This window comes from Sorex fumeus, unplaced genomic scaffold (assembly GCF_029834395.1).
Source record: "Sorex fumeus unplaced genomic scaffold, SorFum_2.1 ptg000021l, whole genome shotgun sequence".
Classification (NCBI taxonomy): Eukaryota; Metazoa; Chordata; class Mammalia; order Eulipotyphla; family Soricidae; genus Sorex; species Sorex fumeus.
This window is the reverse complement of record NW_026606078.1, coordinates 10,182,965-10,206,519: the sequence shown is the minus strand read 5'-3', so window position 1 is coordinate 10,206,519 and position 23,555 is coordinate 10,182,965. Positions and strand designations below refer to the sequence as shown.

The 23,555-nt window shown below is 35.9% G+C and overlaps 1 protein-coding gene across 1 annotated transcript in view; it reads right to left on the bottom strand.

The window, feature by feature from the left end:
* CHRM3 (cholinergic receptor muscarinic 3) overlaps positions 1 to 21,694 on the bottom strand; it is a 274,768-nt gene extending 253,074 nt beyond the window's left edge. Inside the window, exon 1 of the mRNA XM_056113611.1 lies at positions 21,591 to 21,694. The gene's annotated coding sequence lies outside the window, so the exon portion shown is untranslated. The remainder of the gene's footprint in view (positions 1 to 21,590) is intronic.
* Positions 21,695 to 23,555: the final 1,861 nt, after the last annotated feature.

Below are 23,555 nucleotides of genomic sequence, written 5' to 3'. Positions count from 1 at the left end.
GTCTCAAGGTAAAAATGAAATAAACTTTTTTTAATAACAGGGGAGAAAATCTCTATTGTTTTAATACCAAGAAGAAACATAAATATTTAACTTACCCCATCATGCAAGAGCAAATTTATAGTCCATAAACACTTCACTCAATACTGCCAAAGGCTTTTACATAGTTCTTAGCATATCTAACCTCATTAAAAAAATTCAGAATCTGGAAGACTCATTTACATGAGGCTATCATGTCAAAAGACAGAAATAATTACATGCTGATTTAGCTAAGCAACTTATAACCTGTGACAAATGATTTCTGCCTTGTTCTCTGACCCAGACGAAAACCAGTGTGCCCTAGTAGAAAAAGAAGCAGAAGATCTTGCATCTATTATGTGATTTTCTAAGGCTAAAGTTCTGTTACCTACATTGTGACCCTTGGGATATCATCTCCCTAACAAAAACCCCAAGGATGGGCTAATGCCTTGGGCAAAACAGTTTTAAAAATATGGATAAGCAAAAATGCTGCCAGGAAAAAATAGTTTAAAACAGTTTAGAGTCTTTTAAATGTAAAGGGAAACAAAGGTAAGAATAGAATAGGAAATTGTCCTGACTTCATCCTCCCAGGGTGCCTGCTGTTTGGCTATGTGAAGTATGTACCCATTGGATTCTGATGTGCTTGCTCAATTTCTCTTTCAATTTAATCAATAACAAATGTGTTGGGAACCAGGGTTGGGGGAAACAATATTGTACTGAATAAATGAGCAGCCTATGAATGAGTGATGGCTACCCAGGCCACCCCAAAACTTGGATAGTCCCTGTGTGTTGTCTCCTTGTGTGTTTGTCTGTCTCATTCTCTGTGACAGAACCTTACTGAATGGAGGTCAAATGTACTAACCTGATTGGCAGTATTGTGGTAAAGCCCATTGTAACCATAATTTTTTTAATTCTTTATTGATCTAATTCATTCTCATAAAACAAACCCAAGAGCTAGAAGCACAGACTGATTGGTCAATATGTATTTCTAAAATGAGAATGATTGAGAACTGGTAACAGCATAGACTAAAAGAGTATGACCTGAGACTGCTTTAATTCAAGATATATCCCTAAGACAAGGAGAAAGAAGAATATTTTTTGGCTTTACTTTCCTCATCTGAAAGAAAGGATTGATTATTATAGTACTAATGCATAGTGATATGAAGATTTATTAATAAAGATTAATAAATGAAAAACTCTTAAAATTTCTACATTTTAATAAATCCTAAGTTGGAGTCTCTACATTTGCTAGATCATACTGAATCCAGAAAATGTTATTTCTAATTTTTACAGTTCAATTACAAGCTCTGTAGCAAATCACTGGTGTTTGAATGAATTAATTTTTGATATGCATTACTTATTTTTGGCTTTTATTCTGAACATTTATTCCTTTAAGCAAATATTTAGTTACTTGATATCATCTATCAGAAATATTTATTTGGCATACAGCCCCCTTTCAAAAAACAATCACCTAATCTCCCCTGGAAATCTACGTTTCTTTAACCAAGAGAGAGAGAGATAAAGAGAGAGAGAGAGAGAGAGAGAGAGAGAGAGAGAGAGAGAGAAAACACTTTCACAACTGCTCATGAGGGTACTACCTACTCCCCCAACCCTTTTTTCTAGTGTCTCTTGGGGGGGTGCCATTTCCCACTTAGGAAAGCAGTAATATATATAAATACATGCACAAGAACAAAACACACCATAATACTATACAAAAAAATGGCAAAATTCAAGTTTCAAATATTTGAACAATCTTCAAAGGAGCTCTACCCTAATTAATACTTTCATTAGGTGAATTCATAGTGTCCTACAATAGGGAAGAGACTGATGCAGGCAGTGAGACAGGGGATGCTCCATTACAATGGAACTCCTAGGAAGTAATAAAGCCAATAGTGCCAAGGCTGAGAACACAGGAACCAAGTACTGATAAGACACTCACCTGACTCTAGTAACAGACCCAGAGAAGACTGGGTCCCCCTCCTAGAGAAGCTACAGCAGGAACAAAAGGCCAGGAAAGGAATTTCAAAGAGGACCATCAACAACTCCTAACTCTACCTCCTTGGATACTATCCTAGCAACAAACTTTTATCTAGGTAGACATTTCACATGGGGGCAGTTTGGAGAAATCCTATATAAGTCAACTTGAACAAAGGAAGCAGGCACATATGCTGTCTGAACCCACGTGTTCCTTGTGCCCATGTGGTTGAGCACATCTATCACCTGTATCTCCCCTCTTGAGATGTGTACTTTCATGTTTTCCTATCTAATTCTGGGATGTGTGTAGGGGCTCTATCCACCTTTGGTGAAACCTATGTTCTCTCTTGAGCACGTTACTCTCTGCCACTTTCTCCCCTTCTTCCCCTCCCTAAAAGGCTCCAAATCTGTTTTTACTTCACTGCTCCTCTACTCCTGAAATTCTTTTCTGTGAAGAGAGACAAGAATCCTGAAACTCTGGGTAAAGCCTAGGACTGACTTTTCATGCAAAGAGCAAATCCTCATTCCAACCAGAGTTCATGGCTCCCTGAGAAATTGGGTGGTGGGAATAAACCTAGAAGACCAAGTGGACTCAGGTGTAGCTAGATGGCCATTTGGTGGGGCTGGTGGGGGTGAGGGTGGGGGACTCTGACCATGTTGTGCAGGGACTCATTGCAAACTTTATCAGTCTTAGGCTTCCCAGTTGTCCCCGGTGGCAGAGTTGGATTGGGAGAAAGTGACAGTCTCTCTTCTTCCTGCCTCATATAAGTCATCCTTAGGGGTCCACTGACTTCAGGTTCACTTTGCTTTCAACTGTCTACCATAAGTCTTCAAGTGTATTTGATAAGTACACTGTTTTATATTTTAATATCCTGAATGTTAATTTATTTTCTTCTTATTCCTCCTAAGCATCATAGATACCTAAGGATCTGAAACCTTCATATTCAATGCAAATAGCATCAAGTTAACTGCATAACAACAGATGCTTTAATTTATAAATTAATGTTATATGAAAAAACTGAAAATCATCTTACTAAGACATGACCTTTTGACATGTGAGTCAAGGTTAGCAACCTTTAGTGAGTCAAGGTTAGCAACCACAGCACTCTTCTTCAAACCTGTGCAAGGAAAATATGAAAAAAGCAGCAAAGTATATAAAATCAAAACAGGATTCAGAATATTGAGCAGGCACTAAAGACCTAACTTCTTTTGCCTAAATATTCTTAAGATCTATTTCTTTGAAGTACATGAATAAATCTATAGAAATTGGAATAGACCAAGGAATCATACCAAGGTCAGAATTTTTTGATGACAAAACAAATTAAAAAAAGTATGTTTTCTTCACCCTCATCCTTTTAACAATTACACTTTATGCTCTAAGTCTTCACTCTTGCTATTTCCAATTTCATTTCCTCCAAGTAAATCTCCCTTGTCTTGGGTCGAGTTTCACGTTGTCTGGCAGAAACAGTACATAAGAGCACTTTCTTCTCCCAAGGAATACTTTTTTTCCCTAAACATTCCTGCCTTTTGTTCTGTTATTCATCTTTGTGGCTGTCCTTCAACCTTCTTCAACTGGGCTGAAGAAATTGTATAGCAAGTTAGGACCTAGTCTCAACATGTGGCTGACCCAAGTTCTGTTCTTGGCACCTCACTTGGGTTCCATGAGCCCTGGCCAGGTGTGGACAAATCACTGCTACCCACCCAAAAATATCTTTCTCAAATTTTCCACCTACATGCCTTTTGAATACTGAATCAAAGTGCTCATTAGGAAAATCAGTATTGAGTAACAGAAACTTCCCTGTATCTTAAAAAAAAACAGCTGTAAAACTCTCAAAACAAAGAGTCATATTAGTTTCATAATTCTTTAACTCAACTGGATTTCTGATTTCAGGGGAGGCTATTATTCAAAATTTTAACTAACTATAAGTTAGTCTTCAACATTTTTTGACTTGCAAATTATGTATAGAACTTAAATCCCAAAGTGTTGGTTCTTAAACCTGAAAGCTCTTAAACTTTATATACGTTCTCCACCTAACACACCTCACACACTCTCTCTCCTCTCTCTCTCTCTCTCTCTCTCTCTCTCTCTCTCCCTCCCTCCCTCCCTTTTGGTCCACACTCAGGAGATTATCTTTGAATGATTAATGGCATTATCATCAGTTGGGCTGATTTCCTTAAAAGGAAGATGTCCCAAGTTTTTGTTCCATACCAGACTGATTTCAACATTAGAATATTTACATCACAAATATTTCCAATCTGTTCTGCCTAAACAAGAAAACAAACACCTTTCATACCAGAGGGAAAGCCTGGAACAGAGGCCCCCCTTACTGCCCCCCCCCCCCCAAAAAAAAACAGCCCAGAGGAATCTGGCATAAAATACTAGTGACATTTGAAACTGCTAATTCATTTTGAGATTCTTATATCCTTTGGGGGTCTCCTGCCTCAGGATTCTTGTCAACATCCAAATAAGTACTCTTTGATTTTACTACTTCACAATTGATCTTTCCAGACTCTAGGTCTTCGGGGAAAATCCTCAAATAATGTGCCTTAGGGGACTGTAAGTCCTGCATCATAAAAGTAGACATTCTATTTTTCGCATCAAAATAGGAAGAAAAGAGCCACTTCATGCTCTACTTTGCAAAACACAACCAAATTAGGAAACACAGGCTGGATTGAATAGAAATGGTTAACACAATGTAAAATATTTAGAGATAATTTAAAATTATGACTGATCCTAGTAAAACTCATAATGGATAACTTAGTAAATGACGAAATCCCCAGATAGACAGGAGAGACAGTTTTAATTCTATGTAATCTATCTTCAGGTAATTTGTAAGTAGTCACTCCCTCAAGTTGACATTTTATTGAAATCAAATTGAATATATGAACTATATTATCTATGACTCTTGGCAAAATAATGGAAAGCTTAGAGTTTCTGACCTTTAAATATTTTTTTCGGGGGGTGAGGGGGAGACACCAATTTAAGAAGTTCTCTAAGATGTTGAGTAAGGTGAAATTCTGAGCAAATACAAGACATATCTGTGAGAACTATCAAATTTACTCCGAGAAGCAAACTTCTGAACATTCTTATATAATTAAGAATTATATAATTACAAATGCCTCTTTTTACAAGGCCAATGAGCAATTCCCAAATTTAAAATGAAATCCAATTCCTTCCCAAGATTCTTAGCCCTTCCAGCCAATTGCTTGGTGCCCTCTCATTCTTAAACTTTAGATAATTCCTTACCTAAATAGGATCTGCCTCTGGGCTTCTCCAAACCTAGACAATCTTCACTGAGCTGAGCCTAAAGGGCTCAATCCTTGACAATTCCCATAAACTCTGGCTTAATTTCTTAGTGCCACTGGTGCCTTATTACCCTTAAATAACCAGTTGAAGGTTTCTGCTTACTGCTGTTCACAGTTTGGGTTCAAATATGGTAATTCCTTCACCTTCAAATACTGTACAGATATTTCTTCAGTTTTCTATACTCTTTTCTCTTTAATCCCTATATTTATATTTGTACATGTAGTTAGACATTTTGTTATAAGCGGATGCATTAGATATAAAAATATAGTTAAACATTTTTCAGTCATGACATAGAGTACTAATAAAAACAACCATAAATAATTCTTTTAAATGATGGTCCTTTTTCAAAGCATAAAAAATCATTTATTGTGAGTTTCCATTTAAGGGAAAGTTTTTGAAAAGCAGAGATCTACTTTTAAAGTGTATGATTCTTTTTTATAAAAATTTTTTATTACCGAAACACCATGAGGCACAATTGTAGACTTACAAATTTTTGTGCTTGGGTTTCAGTTATACAATGATCCAGTACCCATCCCTCCACCAGTGCCCATTCTCCATCATTTACATTTTTTAAAAAATTTTTGTTAGTGAAACACAATGAGGTACAGTTGTAGATTTATAAATTTTTGTGCTTGGGTTTTCAAGTATATGATTCTTAAGATGAGAGAGAACTCATGAGTAAATTTACTCAATTGTCTTAATCTAGCCTCTGTGTGTGTGTGTGTGTGTGTGTGTGTGTGTGTGTGTGTGTATTATATTACTCTGCCTAAACTGGATAAACATAGAAATTTGTATCGTATCCACAAAATTTCTTTTATATTAAGTTGGAGAACAAATTGGAACGTGAATTAATGAGAGGATGGGTATATGACAAAAAGAATATGTATAGATTTTGAAGAAACTAAGAACTCAACAGAATAGCCCCATGTTTCTTCATCAGTAGTCCTAGAGTTCTTGTTTCTTTAAAATTTATACATTCTTGTTTGTAGGCCTTGAGTTAACTTCTAATAATTTGGAACAACCTCCAAATAAATCACAGGCCCTTCACAAACATATTATCAGTTCTTCTACTGTCCTCATATTCCTCATGTTTAAACCACGACTTTTAATCTCATCTCCAAAATTTGGCACTCTCAATTAACCCTTGAATGACACCAAAACTTTTATTAGTACCACATATCTATCATTCTCTTTGAATAATAAATCCCTCAGATACGTAACTGGTTACACAACAAACATGGCAAGCTTCTAATGATTAGATGTAGGCGTGTAAGAAAGAATGAGAAATGTTTATTTTTACTTCTCACATTCCTGTATATAAGTGATATGGCACCTTCTTTCATCATCTATCCACAAAAAAATACAGAATGATTCTTCAAAAAATCTTATATAAAGTCAGTCCTTTGGCCAAATTGACCCAGTGGCTTTTTAGTTCACTCAGTTTAGAATTCAATATCTATGCAGACTATACAGGCTCTAATTGGAGTTGGAATGTTTGATTCTCTGGAGCCAACTCATTATATTTTCTCACATTCTCCTGCTCTCTACTTTCCCAGGAACATGAGATATCCTTTGCTTCTTTATCTTCTAAGATCCAAAAAGGATGTTTCTACCTCAAGACTGTTGTTGACACTGGTTCTCCTGTCTGGGTTGCTTCTGCCTTCTCTTCCAAAGAGGAAGCAGAAATTTACCGAAAGAATTTACTCCTGGATTTGTGCTCAATTAACATTCCTGGCTATGCTCAAGGGACGATATGGAGTAACGGGAATAGAACCCAAGTTGACTGAATGCAAGGAAGGCAAGCAACTGACCTACTGTACTCTCTCTTTGGCCTCAAGACTTATACTCTTTTTGTGTGTTTGTTTTTGTTTTGAGAAAAAAATCCATATCAAGCTGTGCTCAGGGCTTATTCTTAACTCTGCATTCAGGGATCACTCCTGGCAGAGCTCATGGGACCATATGGGGTGCTGGGAATTTAAGCCAGGTGGGCACGTGCAAGGCAAGTGCCTTACCTATTGTGCTATCTCTCAGGTCCAATGTCTACACTCTTAAAACTATTTTACAGAGTTTCTTAAGTCCCTATAATGTTTCAGAGCTTAGAAGATAAAAGGATCAACTAGGACACCAGGAGATGAAGGGCCTTGAGACAGAGGAAGGAAAGTTTGAACTTCACAACCTCTGTGGGCATCACCTTTCCTGCCATTTGTTTTGTCCCATCTTTTAATGTAAAATCTAACTGTTAAGATTCCTCATGAGTTCTATACTACAATTGCCCTTCTTTGAATTTTTATCATGCCCAGTTAAGGAGAAAAGCTTTGTACAGCTTGTCTCAGTGAATCTTTCCAATAGCCAATCCTAAAGTGAGTCTTTCATTTGTAGAACTGGAAAGAAGAGACCGACACAATTAAAAAGTTCAGGAACTGAATCCAGATATACTAGGTACAAAGCTTATGCTCATGACATCATACTAGTCCACCTGTTTGGAAGTTATTCTATTAAACATATATCAACACACAATAATGTTATTCTTTTACAGAGGTGAGTCTATAGAAATATAAACAGTATATGCTTATCGGACTTAAAATAGTCTTAATTGAGCTTACATAGGACCCAGCAATAACACTTCTGGGAATATACCCTGGGAGCCCAATAACTCACTGCAGAAAAGGCTATCATTAGAGCACTATTCACAATAGCCAAAATCTGGAAACATCAAAAGTGCCTGAGAACAGATAACTAGACAAAGATACTATGGTACATCTATACAGTGGAATGCTGTTAGGAAAAAAAATGAAGTCATGAATTTGCTTACAAATGATGGACATGGGGAGTACCATGCTGAGTGAAATGAGTCAGAGGGAGAGAGACAGATATAGAATGACTGCACTCATCTGTGGAATATAAAAAACATAATATGAGACTAATACCCAAGACAGCAGAAATAAAGTCCAGGAGGACTGGTCCACAGACAGAAACTTGCTACAAGTGGTGGAGGGGGAAGGGTAGTTAGGATAGAGCAGTCCACTCTCTTGACAGTGATAGCTGAAAATGATCACTGTGGAGAAGAACTGAGTACTGAAAGTAGGTAAAGAGATAAACATGATAGCTTTTCAGTACCTGTATTACAAACCATAATGCCCAAAAGAAAAGAGAGAGAAAGAGAGTGAGCGAGAGAGAAAGAACATAAGTGCCTGCTACAGACGCAGGCTGGTGGGGAGCGTGATGAGAGGAAGAAAAGTGGGGACACTGGTGGTGGGAAATGAAGACTACTGAAAGGAAGAGTGTTGAAACATTGTATGACTGAAACCCAATCATGAACAACTTTGTAACTATCTTATGGTGATTCAATGATAATTAATAAAACCCCTGAAAATAAAAAGTTAGCACTTAAAATGTAGAGCATGTGCAGATTAAATACTATATTGATGATGCAATTTGAATAAAATTTAAACTTAAAGAAGAAACCACCAGGGCGAAATCCCAACAATGTCACTGTCACTGTTCTCCCGTTGTTCATCGATTTGCTCGAGCGGGCCCAGTAACGTCTCCATTGGAGACTTTTGTTGTTACTGTGTTTGGCACATCGAATACGTCACGGGTAGCTTGCCAGGCTCTGCCGTGCGGGCGAGATACTCTTGGTAGCTTGCCAGGCTGTCCAAGAGGGTTGGAGGAATCGAACTCGGGTTGGCCATGTTGGCTGAGTGCAAGGCAAACGACCTACCGCTGTGCTATTGCTCCAGCCCATCCCAACAATGATTCTACATAAGTGAAAATATATAAACATTATATGTATGGCAGATATTGGTCACATATTCATCACATATACTATTATTTATATGCTACTATATATTTGCTAGTCCCTTCTTTAAAAAGGGTCAACAAGAAATGTTGCAATATTATGCAAAAAAAAATAAGATATATAAAACCCCTACTCTTTTATTTTAGATTTGGCAACTACCAATCTAAAAAAGTAATACAATAATAAAGGTAGTATTTGATGATGTATATGATGCAAAACACAGTTACAAACTAGTATGAATATTTGAGTGTATATAACCTAAAAGCACATTTATATGTTTAAATTTAAAAAGCAGGGTGTATGAGTTTTTAAAACTGTGAATCTTTTATTCACTCAAAGTTAAGGAGTGAATAAAACTTGAGAACAGTGAATTCTAATTCTAAAGGTATAGTGAAATATCATTATGATCGAATTAACTCAGAAAAAAGTGCAACAGTAGTACTTCATTTTATTGTTCTTGAATAGTGTCATGAATAATCACATAATATGAATCTAGAACAAGGGTTATCTCAAAAAGAATTTATTAATAGACACATTATAATGCTAGACAAATAGAAAAGTTATAACCATTTGTTATTAGTTTATGTGTCACACTTGGCAGTGTTCCAAGCTTATCCCTGGCTTTTTTAAAGGATCACTCTTGACAGTTCTCAGGGGGCCATATGCATGCTAGGCATCAAAACAAGGTAGGCTGTATACAAGGCAAGCAATTTAACCACTGTACTATCTCTCAGGCCCAAATTGTAGCTATTTTATTAGTAAGAGGGAATCAGTAAATGATTTGAGTGTATTACAATGGACCCACAATTAATGTTTGCAAAAGTATTATTACTATTAAAATATTAGCAAAATGATAATATTCCAGACATTGGCAGATATTAGTCATTAATACAAATCCATTGAATAAGTTAAGTGTAATGTTGACAAGTGGAAACAAAGATAAACAAATGGGACTATCTTATACTAAGAAGCTTCTGCACCACAAGAGATGGTGACCAAAATACAAAGACAATCTACAAAATGGGAAAGGATATTCACCCAATACCCATGCCATAAGGGGTTGATATCAAGAATATACAAAGTACTGGTTGAACTCCACAAAAAGAAAACATCCAACACCATCAAAAAATGGGGTGATGAAATGAACAGAAACTTTCTCAAAGAAGAAATCCAAATGGCTAAAAGGCACATGAGAAAGTGCTCTACATCACTAATCATTAGGAAAATGCAGATCAAAACAATAATGAGATATCATCTCACACCACAGAGACTGGCCCACATCCAAAAGAACAAAAGCAATCGGTGTAAGCCTGGATGTGGGGAGAAAGGGACTTTCCTTCACCACTGGAGGGAATGCCGACTGGTTCAGCCCTTTTGGAAAACAGTATGAATGAGTTTTATTTCTCAAAAAATTAGAAATTGAGCTCTCATTTGACCCAGCAATACCACTCCTGGGAATATATCCCGGAGAGGCAAAAAAGTATAATCGAAATGACATCTGCACTTCTATGTTCATTGCTGCATTGTGCACAGTAGCCAAAATCTGGAAAAAAAACCTGAGTGCCCGAGAACAGATGACTGGTTAAAGAAACTTTGGTGCATCTACACAGTGGAATACTATGCAGCTGTCAGAAAAGATGAAGTCATGAAATTTACATACAAGTGGTTCTACATGGAAAGTATCATGCTAAGTGAAATGAGTCAGAAAGAGAGGGATAGACATAGAAAGATTGCATTCATCTGTGGAATATAAAGTAACAAAATAGGAGACTAACACCCAAGAATAGTCGAGATAAGTACCAGGAGGTTTGCTCCATGAAATGGAGGCCAGCCACACATACTGGGGAAAAGGCAGCTCAGATAGAGAAGGGCGCACCAAGTAAAGGGTGTTGGGAGGATCCTCCCAGGATGGGAGATGCATGCTACAGACCGAATATGATTGCCACTCAATGCCTCTTTTGCAAACCACAGCACTCAAAAGGAGAGAACAAAAGTGAATACCCTGCCACAGAGGCAGGGTGGGATGGGGGGGGGGCGATGGAGGAGGGTGGGAGAGATACTGGGATCATTAGTGGTAGAGAATGGGCACTGCTGGAGGGAAGGGTACTCGATCAATGTATAACTGAAATGCAAGCCCAAAATTTGTATGTCTACAACTGTACCTCATGGTGTTTCACTATAAAAATAAAAAAATAAGTGTAATGTTGAGTAATTTTCATTTTGGGGAGATGATTACATTATCTTCCTAAGAATATATGTGAATAAACAGAGAAAAATTAAATGACAAAATGACAATACATCTTATGAAAGATACTAAAATTTAAAGAGATGGGTACATTATATTTTCCTTTATATAAATATTCTTCTGAATTGAAAAACAGTGGGAAAGTGGAAGCGTAAGCTTATAAAACTCACTGCTAATCTGTAAAGATGCCTCAGAATGTGGAGTAAATTATTTATTTTATCATTTTCATAACATTAAGAGAGGAATACATGAATCATCTAGTATTTATTCAACAATAAAGATTTATTTATTGACCATATTGTACTCCCATTAGAAATATATGATAAATATAATAAAAGTTCTGGTCCTCGAAAATTTCATTTTGATTCTTTACTTTTATTTATATTTAGTTGCTATGTTTTTCACGCATTATCACATTTTATTAGTTCTATTGTTAATTTAAAATAATTTTCATTTAAAAATATGAGAAATAGTAGAGAATGGAAATGAAAAACAAAAAATATAATTGAAAATTAACATGGCCAAGGAAAATATAAGGAAGTTCTTGATTTTGAAACGTGTGTAATTAAAGTGATCACTGAAAATATTTTAACGTTCCGAATTAAAAAAAAGGTTTATCAAATCTTCTCTATATAGGACTATGCTTAGAAATTCTAGTACATGAAATTGCTTATGCCATGAGTGTAGTAGTTTTTAAATTAATAAAGCAATTTAAATTCAAAGTGAAATATTTCAACTGTTGAGAAAAATAATTTTTTGCATGAAGGGATATTATTGCTTACATATTATATTTATCTAGACCATCCACTTTCACCTCCCTCCCTTCCATGCAAAAGTGAAGTAACGTAAAATTTATCAACTTCAATTGGTTTTTGAGCTTTTCAAAAAAAATTCAAATTTAATAGCTTAATAGACTGAGCAAGGCATGTATGATTCTAGTACTTACTGGAGAGTTTACTAGGGTACATATTGGCTACAGGACATTATAAGCGACTTAGTAATTCACAGTTGCAGTGGTTTCTATTTCAGGTTGGGATATATAGTACCATTGCATTGAATAGAATTTCATCTACTTAAGTCTGCACATAAGACTAGTAAAGTTCTTAAATATGATACCTCAAACAAAAGTTTATGAAAATTTCCTAATGTGCTAAAAAGAAAATATTTTAAATAATGGTGTAAAAATGGTGGAAGGTATACCTTAATAGAATGATAATGAGCTGCTGACCAAAACTTTAGGTATGCTGGCCCTTTGTTTTTGACCAAATCCTTTAAAAATGATGCTCATGTCTCTTTATCAGCAGTACTAATCAGATAAACAGTATCTCTGATGTGACAGATGACCATTTTTGTTGCTTATTATCTTACATGTATCATTCTTTTGTTAAATCAGTTCCAAGCTTTTATATAATTTTATTAGCTTATGACTAAATTTAAATGTGTTTGAATTATTCATTCAGTCATTTTACAAATATTTATACGAAGGTCTATATCCAAAATACTGACTCTCAAAAGTCAATACTGGGTTCAGAAGAATGACAGGAACAAGTAAATAAGTGAAATAACAGTAAATATAGACAAAAACATTTACTTTAGAAACTGTTTCATGTACCATAATCAACTCAGTAACATTAATGTACATATTGCATCTGCCCTAAAATAAATATAATACATATTTTAATTTTTTTGATTCTTAGTTAACTGCATGCAGTTAAGGAAATATCCAATTAAAAGCAGTAGTAAAAATGAAGAAAGTAGTAAAAAAAATTAAATATTTCTTTTTTACTTGATTACTAATCAACTCTATGTAATTTTTAAGGTAATCACTGATTAAAAGCAGTTAATTTTAGTCAGTGATTTAAAATTTTTAAATTGTGAAAAATGTAACTCATAACTCACTCTTCATTAGAGACACTATTAAATTCTGTTTCAATTGCTGTTTCATGTAGTGATAATGTGGTGAATCATAAGAGATTTTAATCCTCTGTGTAGAACTCAAAGTCAAGGATACAAAGAATTAAGAAAAATGGATTATTATTATTTGAAAAGCTTTCTTGGACTAGTATAGAACTCTAAAACATAAGAGGCATCACTTCTCAATCTTTCCATAGAAATTCTTAAAGTGGTATGAACAGAATCAATGATTGTCTGAATTATGAAAGGTCTGTTTACTCTCAAGAGGCTTTGGACACAAGACCAATCCAACCAATCCCAGAGGGATATAAAAGACATCTCATTAAGAACCTGATTCTCTTGGGATGTTCAAAGAGTATGTTTGTGTCTCTTTCTGTGTATTTTCTCATCCATTTTCTTCAAAGAGAGTTTTAGGAGAAAGCTAAGAATGTTTTCATAAATGTAAGGTTGCCCGGCACAGGCACATATTAAGGTATATGAAGTCTCCTAATATACTACTGTTACACTTAGAACTATCTAGGGTAAAGAAGAAAGCATGCCCAGGTATTAATTTAATGCCTAGGAAATAGCTGATAAGCCATTTGTTTATTGGTCTCTAAGAATTGAATGTTGTATACATTTTTTATGATCTTTGTACATATCTATCAACTTTTTCTAATAAGAACGGTGAGGCACTAATTGTTTTACACTGAAGAATATAATTGTCCTGAGAGTGAAATAAAAGTTGATTATGCCACATATGAGGGGTGTGGACAGAGATTCAAATAGATTTTCATTAAGCTTTTATGCAATGTGTGTTTACTGATTTTTTTAAAAGTTCTGATGAAAAAATAACACCTCTACACCTGAATAGATGTCTCTGGTTTTGTTTTTCTTTTGTTTGCGGGCCACATGGGTCATGCACAGGGCTTCTTTGTGGCTCTGCACTCAGTGATCACTCCTGGTCATCTTGGGGCCCATATGGGGTGAAACTGGGTGTAAAAACTGGGTCACTGCATGGTACAATTGAAACCCAAGAACAAAACTTTGTAAATCTACAACTGTACCTCATGGTGTTTCACTAACAAAAATTTTTAAAAAAATGTAAATGATGGAGAATGGGCAATGGTGGATGGATGGGTACTGGATCATTGTATAATTGATACCCAAGCAAAAATTTGTAAGTCTACAACTGTACCTCATGGTGTTTCACTAATAAAAATTAAAAAAAAAACTGGTCACTGCATGCTAGACAAGCACCTGAATTGCTGCATTATCGCTCTGTCCTCAAAGGGCATCTTTTTTGAATAAAACTTTTAGATGGCCTCATTTTCTTCCCTTATGGTAGGAAGTGCAACATCAGTTAGGGAATAATCTCTTAGTCTAAAGGAAAGATTTAAGTGCCTTGTCCGAAGATGGATAAAAGACTCCAGTGCAATTCAAATAAGTAACTATATTTATATTACCCACTGGCATGAAAAAAGTGTGCATATTTAGGCAACAAGAAATAAGATCTTAGCTATAACTACTCTACCTCATGATCAAACATTTATTTCCAGTATTCTGTCTAAAACATTACCAGTGGGGTGGAGAGATCGTACAAAAGGTAAGGTTCTTTCTTTACATGAGAATAACTGGGTTCAATACACTGGATTCAATACTTAGGGATCAGGATTGATCCCTAAGTGCAGAGGCAGGCCTAAACCTGTTGGATGTGAACCCCCAAACCAAACATAACAAACAAAAATAAATATGAAAACATTTCATCAGTATGTCATATAGTTATGGAGGAATGTCATTTAATAAACTTAGTCAGGAGCCAGAGAGACAGTACAGCAGGTAGGAATCTTGCCTTGCATGTGGCTGACCCAGGTTTGATCCCTGACATCCCACGCACCACCAGGAGTAATCCCTGAGTGCAGAGCCAGGAGGTAAATCCTGAGCACATTTGAAAATGCCCTCCCCCCATCAAAAAAACAAAACAAAAGATCCTTTGTCAGCTCTCACAAAATTGACATTATAATATTATTCCCAAATTATAAAACTTCGTGGATCCTAATAGTAATGTAGGATCAGGATCTTACTCAGTGACAATATTTAGGAGAGATCAACAATACTTTTGGCCTATAATTACTGCCTAGAGAGTAGACAAGGACAAGCTGGAACGGAACTGAGAATGGATAAAACTGATACAGCATCTTTAGCCAGACTGTTTATGCCCTTTCCTTTTTGCTCCTAAAGCACAGTAGCTAAACGACTGTTCTTCCACAAAGCCAGTATTCAGGTTCCTAATTCAATCCTTACATATATTATTCCTGACAGTTATTCTCATTATTGTTAATATGTTTAAGCAGCAATTGACCAGATGTTTTTGTATTGATAAACAATGACTCTGTTTGTTGGGTGGAGAATGTCTTCAGTGGAGAAGAATAGAAATTAGAAGATTAGAACTAGATTTTAGATATGTTAAACTATATGTGAAGTTTCTTTTATTGCTTCTGCTGTGTTCCATAGGTACAGATTTTTATTTTGCTTTTTTTTTGCTTGTTTAGTTTTTAACAAATTAAATGTTTGTGGCAATTGTGCATCTAGTGAGCCTATGTTATTTTTTTCAACAGCAACAAGAAAAGCAATACTTTCACTGGAGAGACAATACAGAGGGCAGATGTTGCTTTGCATGGGTTGACCTGATCTCTTGCAAAGTAGATGGTCCCCAAACTACTGCTAGGAATGACCCTAGAACACAGAGCCAGGAGTAAGCTCTGAGCGCCACCAGGTGCGGCCCCCAAACTAAATCAAACCAAACAACAAACCAAAAAAAAAACTAATGCAAAACAAAAAGTTAATGTAATTCTCATTTCCTGTCATAGTTTAAGATTATCACAATATTATAAAATTTTTCATGATTATTATACCTGTTGAGGCTATCTGTAATCAGTTATTTTTTGACATGACTGTTGCAATTATTTTGGGGTGGCATAAATCCTGGAAGGATTTAACAAGTATATATTCTGTGTCTTCTAGCCTTTACCTGTTTCACTCCTTCTCAGACTATTCAAGTTAGGTCAATTAATAACTGTACAAAAAGTCGCATGTCTCTCACTTCAATCAAAAGCTAGCGAAGAAGACAAAATTTAGTGGGAAAGGTATGCAAAAGTGTTAGATAACACTGGATTGTCCTTGTTCCTTTCACAGGGAGCTTAGGTTTATTGAGCTACTACCACAACAGTGCTCCTGAGGTACACTCAAGTTCACTAAGTACTAATAATCCAATATCGCTTTTCTTTTTCCTTTGTTTGTATGGTTTATTTGAAACCCAAGCACAAAAATTTGTAAGTCTACAACTGTACCTCATGATGTCTCACTAATAAAAATTAAAAAAAAGCAATGTCTTTTTTGTATAGACACAGGAAGACAGTTCACGCTATGCTTTGTAACATAGGAGTTAATTGACTCCAAAATAATATTTTCCCCTGGGCATCCCTAATTACTTGACTTAAGCTTCAGTTGCCCTTAGTTCCCAGCACTCCTAAAGCAGGGTCCCGACAAAGGGACTGGATGGACCCAGGGCAAGCTGTAAGCTACCCTGGCATCAAAAGGGAACAATCTAAGCACTGTAAGTATAAGTTAAGAGCATGGTCATGGAACAAACTCTGTGAGAGCCCAAAAAGAAGCAGCTGAATAAGGACCCTGCTAAGGTTAGGAAAGACTAACCTGGCCTGAGGACTACAGTCTGGATTATATAGTGAGATTTTCCCAGGAAGAGCCAACCTTTAAGCATAATATATCTCTTACTGTGTTCATACAAAATGACTAGAAATATTATAAGTAAATTTACTATGATTGTTTAATTGGATTACTAGCTGAGAAAAGGAAAAAGCAATACACCCTGGATGGAATCCCACCCTTGAGTAGATTTCCTAGTAATCTGGAGAGACAAATCTCAGGTGAGATTTTGTCCTTGAGTTAATTTCTTAGAACTTCCCCTGGCAGAGCTGCTTCAACTGTTTGTTGTTATGACAATGCTCAACCCCACCTTTCTGTATCCTCACCCTTGATGATTTCTATGTTACTATGCTATATGGAGTAAGAGGGGACTAGAAATCTGAGGACTAGAAAGATGATGACTTTGGGACTTTGGGACTTTGAGGTCTTTGAGGACTGGAGAGTCTGTGAGACTAGGAGGGCTAGATGACAATGAAGACTAGAAATAGAGGACTGTGAGACTATGATGAGACTAGGAAGGAGATAACGAAGGAGAGGACTTTGAGGTCTATGAGGAGACTAGGATGATGGAACTATGATGACTGGGATGACGACCAAAACTACAACTACTATTGCACCAGAAGGGGAGAGATCGGACTATACTGGGAAGGAGAGAGAAATAAACTGTCTACCGATTGGCCTGGTTTCTCTGTTCACAGGTCCTTTGTCCCTTTGGCCTGGGGAGGTGGCTTTAGGTCATGGAATGCTCTAGTTCCATGTGAACCCATGCCTTTGAAACTCACCAGAGGCAGAGAGGCTAAAATCCAGTACTTTGCATTAAAAAGCTAACCTAGCTGTAAGTGCAAAGGAAAAGTTTTCCAGGGAATTTAAGTTTACAGTAGTGAATGAACATGTCAATAATAAAAATGTTAAAAAGTCTTATCCTTGATAAGGAGAAGGTTAGACCTATTTGGATGGAATATAATCAGTCACAACATTGCCTTAAATCAATACCTAATTCACAGTAAGGTCCCATTCTTTTAAATTCTATGAAGAATGAGAAAGGTGAGGAAGCTGTAGAAGAAAATTTTGAAAAGGTTGGTCCATGGGGTTTAAGAAAAGAGTCATATTCATCATGTAAAAGAGCAAGGCAAAGCAGCAAGCACCAAAGTAGAAGATAGAAAGTTATCAAATGATTTAACTAAGACTACTGATGAAGTTGGCTACACTGTTCAACATATTTTCAATGTAGATGAAATGACCTTCCAGTGAAAGAAGTTGCTTGAGACTTTCAGTGTTAGAGAGAAGTCTTTTATTTATTTATTTATTTTGATGAGGCTTCAAACTTTCAAAAGATAAGTGTACACTCTTATGTCAGAGATTCATGCAGCCTGTGAATCCAAGTAAAAGTTGATGCTCATTTTTCATTCTAAAAATACTACAGTCCTTAAGAATTATGCTAAATCTACTCTGTTCTACAAATAAAACTACAGGACCTGGAATACAGCAAACCTATTTATAACATAGTTTGGGGAATATTTTAAGGATATGTGAAGGTTAAAAAAATAATTTCAAAATACTGCTACACAATGCGACATACCTGACCTCCAAGAGCTATGATGGACAAATATTAGGAAGTTAATTAAATTAAATTAAGAAAAATAACATAAGCCATTATTTTCATGACCTCTAATATGTTTATTTTATAGCCAATTGCTCTATATAGAATAATTAAAAAATTTGAGTCTTCTATTTATATAATATGTTTTTTAAGGCTCTTACTGATATTTATTCTTCTGATGTTTATGAGGAAAAAAATCTACTGGATTCCATCTGGAGAGGATTCACTGTTCCAGATGCCAAAAAAGCATTTGCAATATGAGAGGTGAAAATGTTGATACCAACAGATGTTAAGAAGAAGCTCATTCTAACACTCATTTATGATTTCGAGGGTTTTAAGATTTCAGTAAAGGAAGTAACTGTAGAGTTGATAAAACTAGCAAGAGAAAATAATTATATGTAGATCTTGACTCTGTAACTGATATTTTGCACTCTCAAAATAAAACCTGAATAGATAAATTACTTCGTATGAATGAGCAAAGGAGATAATGATTTGTGTGTGTATACACGTGTGTGTGTGTGTGTGTGTGTGTGTGTATGTGCGTGCGTGCGCGCGCCTGGGTCTGGTAAAATCTACTTACAGTTGAAGATGTTGTGAACATTGCTTAGAAAACAATAATATATTTAGAATATTACATAAACAGTTAAAAAAGCATTCAATTATATAAGTTTAGTTGATAAAACTTTTAATTTCACTTGAATTAACTTCTGTAAAGTATATGCTTTCAAATGCACTGAGACCTACAGATAAATGTTTTGTAAAAGGAAGAATCTATCCTTGCAGCAAACTTCAGTGTAGTATATTTTAAGAAAACGGTATACAGTAAACAATGAAGCAGTGAGTCAGCAGCCATCAAGATCAAGCAGTTATCAAGATCAAGCAAGACATCATCAATAAAGAATACAACTTACTGAATGCACAGATGATAGCATTCCGTTAATAAATCATTTAAAATTGAGGCATGTACTTTGTTTTTGTAAGACACGATGGTACTGTACACATAACAGGTTACTGTATAGACATAATTTCTAAATGTATTAGGAAATCAAAAACTTTGTTGTACTCATGACCGTCAATGTGTTTACAGTAGACTAAAACTAGACCTTTAATATTTCTGAGGTAGGAGCGATAGCACAGCGGTAGGGCGTTTGCCTTGCATGCAGCCAACATGGCTGACCCAAGTTTGATTCCTCCGCCCCTCTTGGAGAGCCCGGCAAGCTACTGAGAGTATCTCGTCTGCCCGGCAGAGCCTGGCAGGCTACCCATGATGTATTCGATATGCCAAACACAGTAACAAAAAAGTCTCAAAAAGGAGACGTTACTGGGCCCGCTCTAGCAAATTGAATGATGATGAGAAATTTCTTGTGTCATTACTGTGAAATGAATACTGGGAACTCAGATTTTCTTGGAGATATCTATAACTGGTGGTGTTCAGAGTCTACAGCCATAAACCCCTATGAGTCACTCTCCACACTGCTCAGAAGAACATGCTGTGGTGAGGTATCAAAACTGATTCTACTGCATGCAAGGTTTATGATAATATTATCTGAGCTAGCTAACTGGTCCAGATCTTTATGTAAATTCTTCTTCTTCTTCTTCTTCTTTTTTAATTTGGCTATTTGTAACATACACTAACTTTGTGGAAACAAGCACACACACCCAATAATAGACAAAAATGACATAATCTTTAGGTAACCAACTTAATCATTTACCTTAAACCACAAGCTGAAATTCTAAAAAACACTTTCCCTAGAGAGTTTACTAAGATGAAAGGTAATTTGCTTTGTATGGTGTACTGCATCTAGACTTATTTTTTCTTTCCTTCCCTAATTTTCTTCTTCTATACTTCCTTTCTCCTTGCATTCCTTCATTCTGACTTTTGTATAATACTTTTTCTAAGGAAGCATAATAAATTCTTTCAAGTTTTATATTAAGTAGTAAAATATGTTTTATGTCTAGTTAAGTCTAAAGTCTTTGTTCTTCCCTAAAGTTTTTCAAGCAGAATTTGGGCATGGGGGAGGGATGGAGATAGTTGTTATAGAATTGTATGTTAGAAAACACAATTTACATAGATGAAACACTTTTAAACATGTAGCTACATTTCAATAAACTTACTTTGTTCTTAAAAATATTTTAAAGTAGAATACAAGAAAGCACTAAATATTATAGTGAAGTAGTTCTATAATGATATACCCTCACTTGCAACATAAAAAAAAGAGTTCTCCATCAGGTAATGTGATTTAGAATCAAGGGCTGGAGTAATAGCACAGTGGTAGGGCGTTCGCCTTACACGCGGTCAACATGGCCGACCCGAGTTCGATTCCTCCGCCCCTCTCGGAGAGCCCGGCAAGCTACCGAGAGTATTTGATATGCCAGACACAGTAACAACAAAGTCTCCAATGGAGACGTTACTGGGCCCGCTCGAGCAAATCGACGATCAACGGGAGGGCCATAAGCTACAAGTCAGATAGCTTACAAGAATCTCCCTTTAGAATGTTTCCCTCAAGAGAATGCATTAAATATTAAAACTCAAATACTCCATTTTTTTGTAAAAGTTACATCATTATACACCAAGGTGATAATTGCTATAGCATCCTAGAGATGAATTAATGTATTAGTAATTCAGATGTGTAGTCAGGTTATTATTTTGTTTACAGTTTTGTCTAAACCTAATTTTTTTGGGGGGGAATTGTTCATATTTTTATTGGAATTTTGAACACATGTAAATATACTTATCATGTTTCACATATTTTATTTTCATAGTATGAAATAAATCTATTCTAGATGAATATAGAATTCCCCTTATTCTGAAATGAATGTATTCTTAATTTATATTTTCTATATTTCAAAGAAAGGAAAAAGGTCTTTGGTAAATTCAGATTGCATAAACATGTGCTACTTAAAAAAGTCAAAGATCATCATTAACATATGGATTTTACTTTTCAGACAAAATTTCATAAACATCAAGGACAACAGTAATGGGTAAGTAAGAGCAAACAGTATGAGTAGCCTATATTAAAGATTTACATACCTATTCCAGGCAGGATCATCAAATCGTCCAATGTATCAAGGACTATGATATGTATTGAACTTCACTTGCAGAAAGAAACCAGATGCCATGTCATCATAAAAGCTGAAAATCAACAAATAAGTGGTAAGTATATCTAAATTAAGATAAAAGACTAAGAAGTATACTTGAATGTCTAAATTATGAGATGATAACTAATTTTATTTTATTTTTTTAAATGTAGGTGTACTATTTATTCAGTCATTGATTAAGCTGATTGAATTGGACATGAACTCTACATTACTTTTTTATTCAGAATGTTAATTTTATTTTATTATTATTATTTTAATCACCGTGAGATACAGTTACAAAGCTTTCCTGTTTGAGATTCAAGATGACATTTTAATCAAACAATACATTTAATAATTGGAGATTAATCTCATTAGACCACAGATGTCGTCACATCTTGTGATCTGTTATATGGTCATGTATTTTCAGTTTGAAAGTTAGAATAACTGGGAGTTATGTTACAAACTCCACTCACTATATATTAACATACCTATGTTTACTCTGCATATGGAAAGTACTGAGTTTGTTTTATAGCAAATAAACCAAGAATCACTTGCCTTACCCATTCATGTTACACATGCAATTTGTTATTTAATGACAATAACTATTTTGTATTCAACTGTTATTTTTGATAATTATTTATTGAGTAAATAATAATCCATAAATTTTGCTAAGTAAACAAACAGAACCTGACCTCAATTTCAAAATACAGGGCTGGAGCGATAGCACAACAGGTAGGGCGTTTGCCTTGATGAGGCTGATCCAGGTTTGATTCCCAGGACCCCATATGGTCCCCTGAGCACTGCCAGAAGTAACTCCTGAGTGCAGAGCTAGAAGTAACCCCTATGGATCACCAGGTGTGACCCAATAAGAAAAAAAAAGGAATTTCAAAACACTCATATGGGAAAGTCCATGCTGGATACAGATCAGCTTAATACAGGAGACTGAGAACTAAGTCATTGTCCGTCTATGGTACAGTGAGGTTGTAAGTTTGCTGACACCAAGCATAGGATCTTTCTTTAGGTTAAGTCTTTAATACTGAATAGCAAACTAGCAGTGAAAGGGCAATGTTTCTTTTGGGGGGAAGAATGTGCAGGCAGAACGCTCAAATGCAGGAAGCTGTGAGGAACAATGGAATGTTCTGAAAGCCAGAGAAGTAGGACATACACAATAAAATGGCAGAACAATTTCCTTTTAGAGATTTCAATGCATGTAAACCAACCTAGTAGAAGCACAAACTCATGCATCTACCGAATAATTGTTTAGAAATTGAATCCTTTCTCCAAATCCTGAACTTACATGTTCTCATTTTGGCTTCCCAATCTCTCCACAGTTAGGACAGTGTGACCTCATCTTTGTTAGCTGCATGTCAGGAAAAATGAGGTTAAGGGACTTTCTCAACATTATAAAGTGACTTTTTTTGCTTTTCTTTACTTTGGTTTTTGGGTCACACCCACTGACTGTCAATAGTTAGAGGAGTTACTGCTGGCTCTGCACTCAGGAACTCCTTGGGGCAGCGTTCAGGGGACTATATAGATATTGGGCATCAAACTGGGCTAACCGTGTATAAGGCAAAGGCCCTACCTGCTGTGCTACTGCCCCATTCCCAGACATTGACTTTATGGGCCAAACGCAGTAGTGCTCAGGGGTTACTCCTGGCTCTATATTCAGAAATTACTCCTGGTGGTGCTCAGGGGACCATATGGGATGCCACAAATCTGGGTTAACAGCATGCAAAGAAAGTGTCCTACCCACTGTACTATCATAAAGTGATTTGTGAAGGCTTGTTTCATTCTCGCTCTGACACAGGGAAAGCTGAGACACTGGGATCCATGCAGTCAGCATATGACACAATGATATAAGGGGTGTGGCCACCACTGGCAATGTCCTATTTCAGGACAAGTCCTTTTCAGTGGAAGT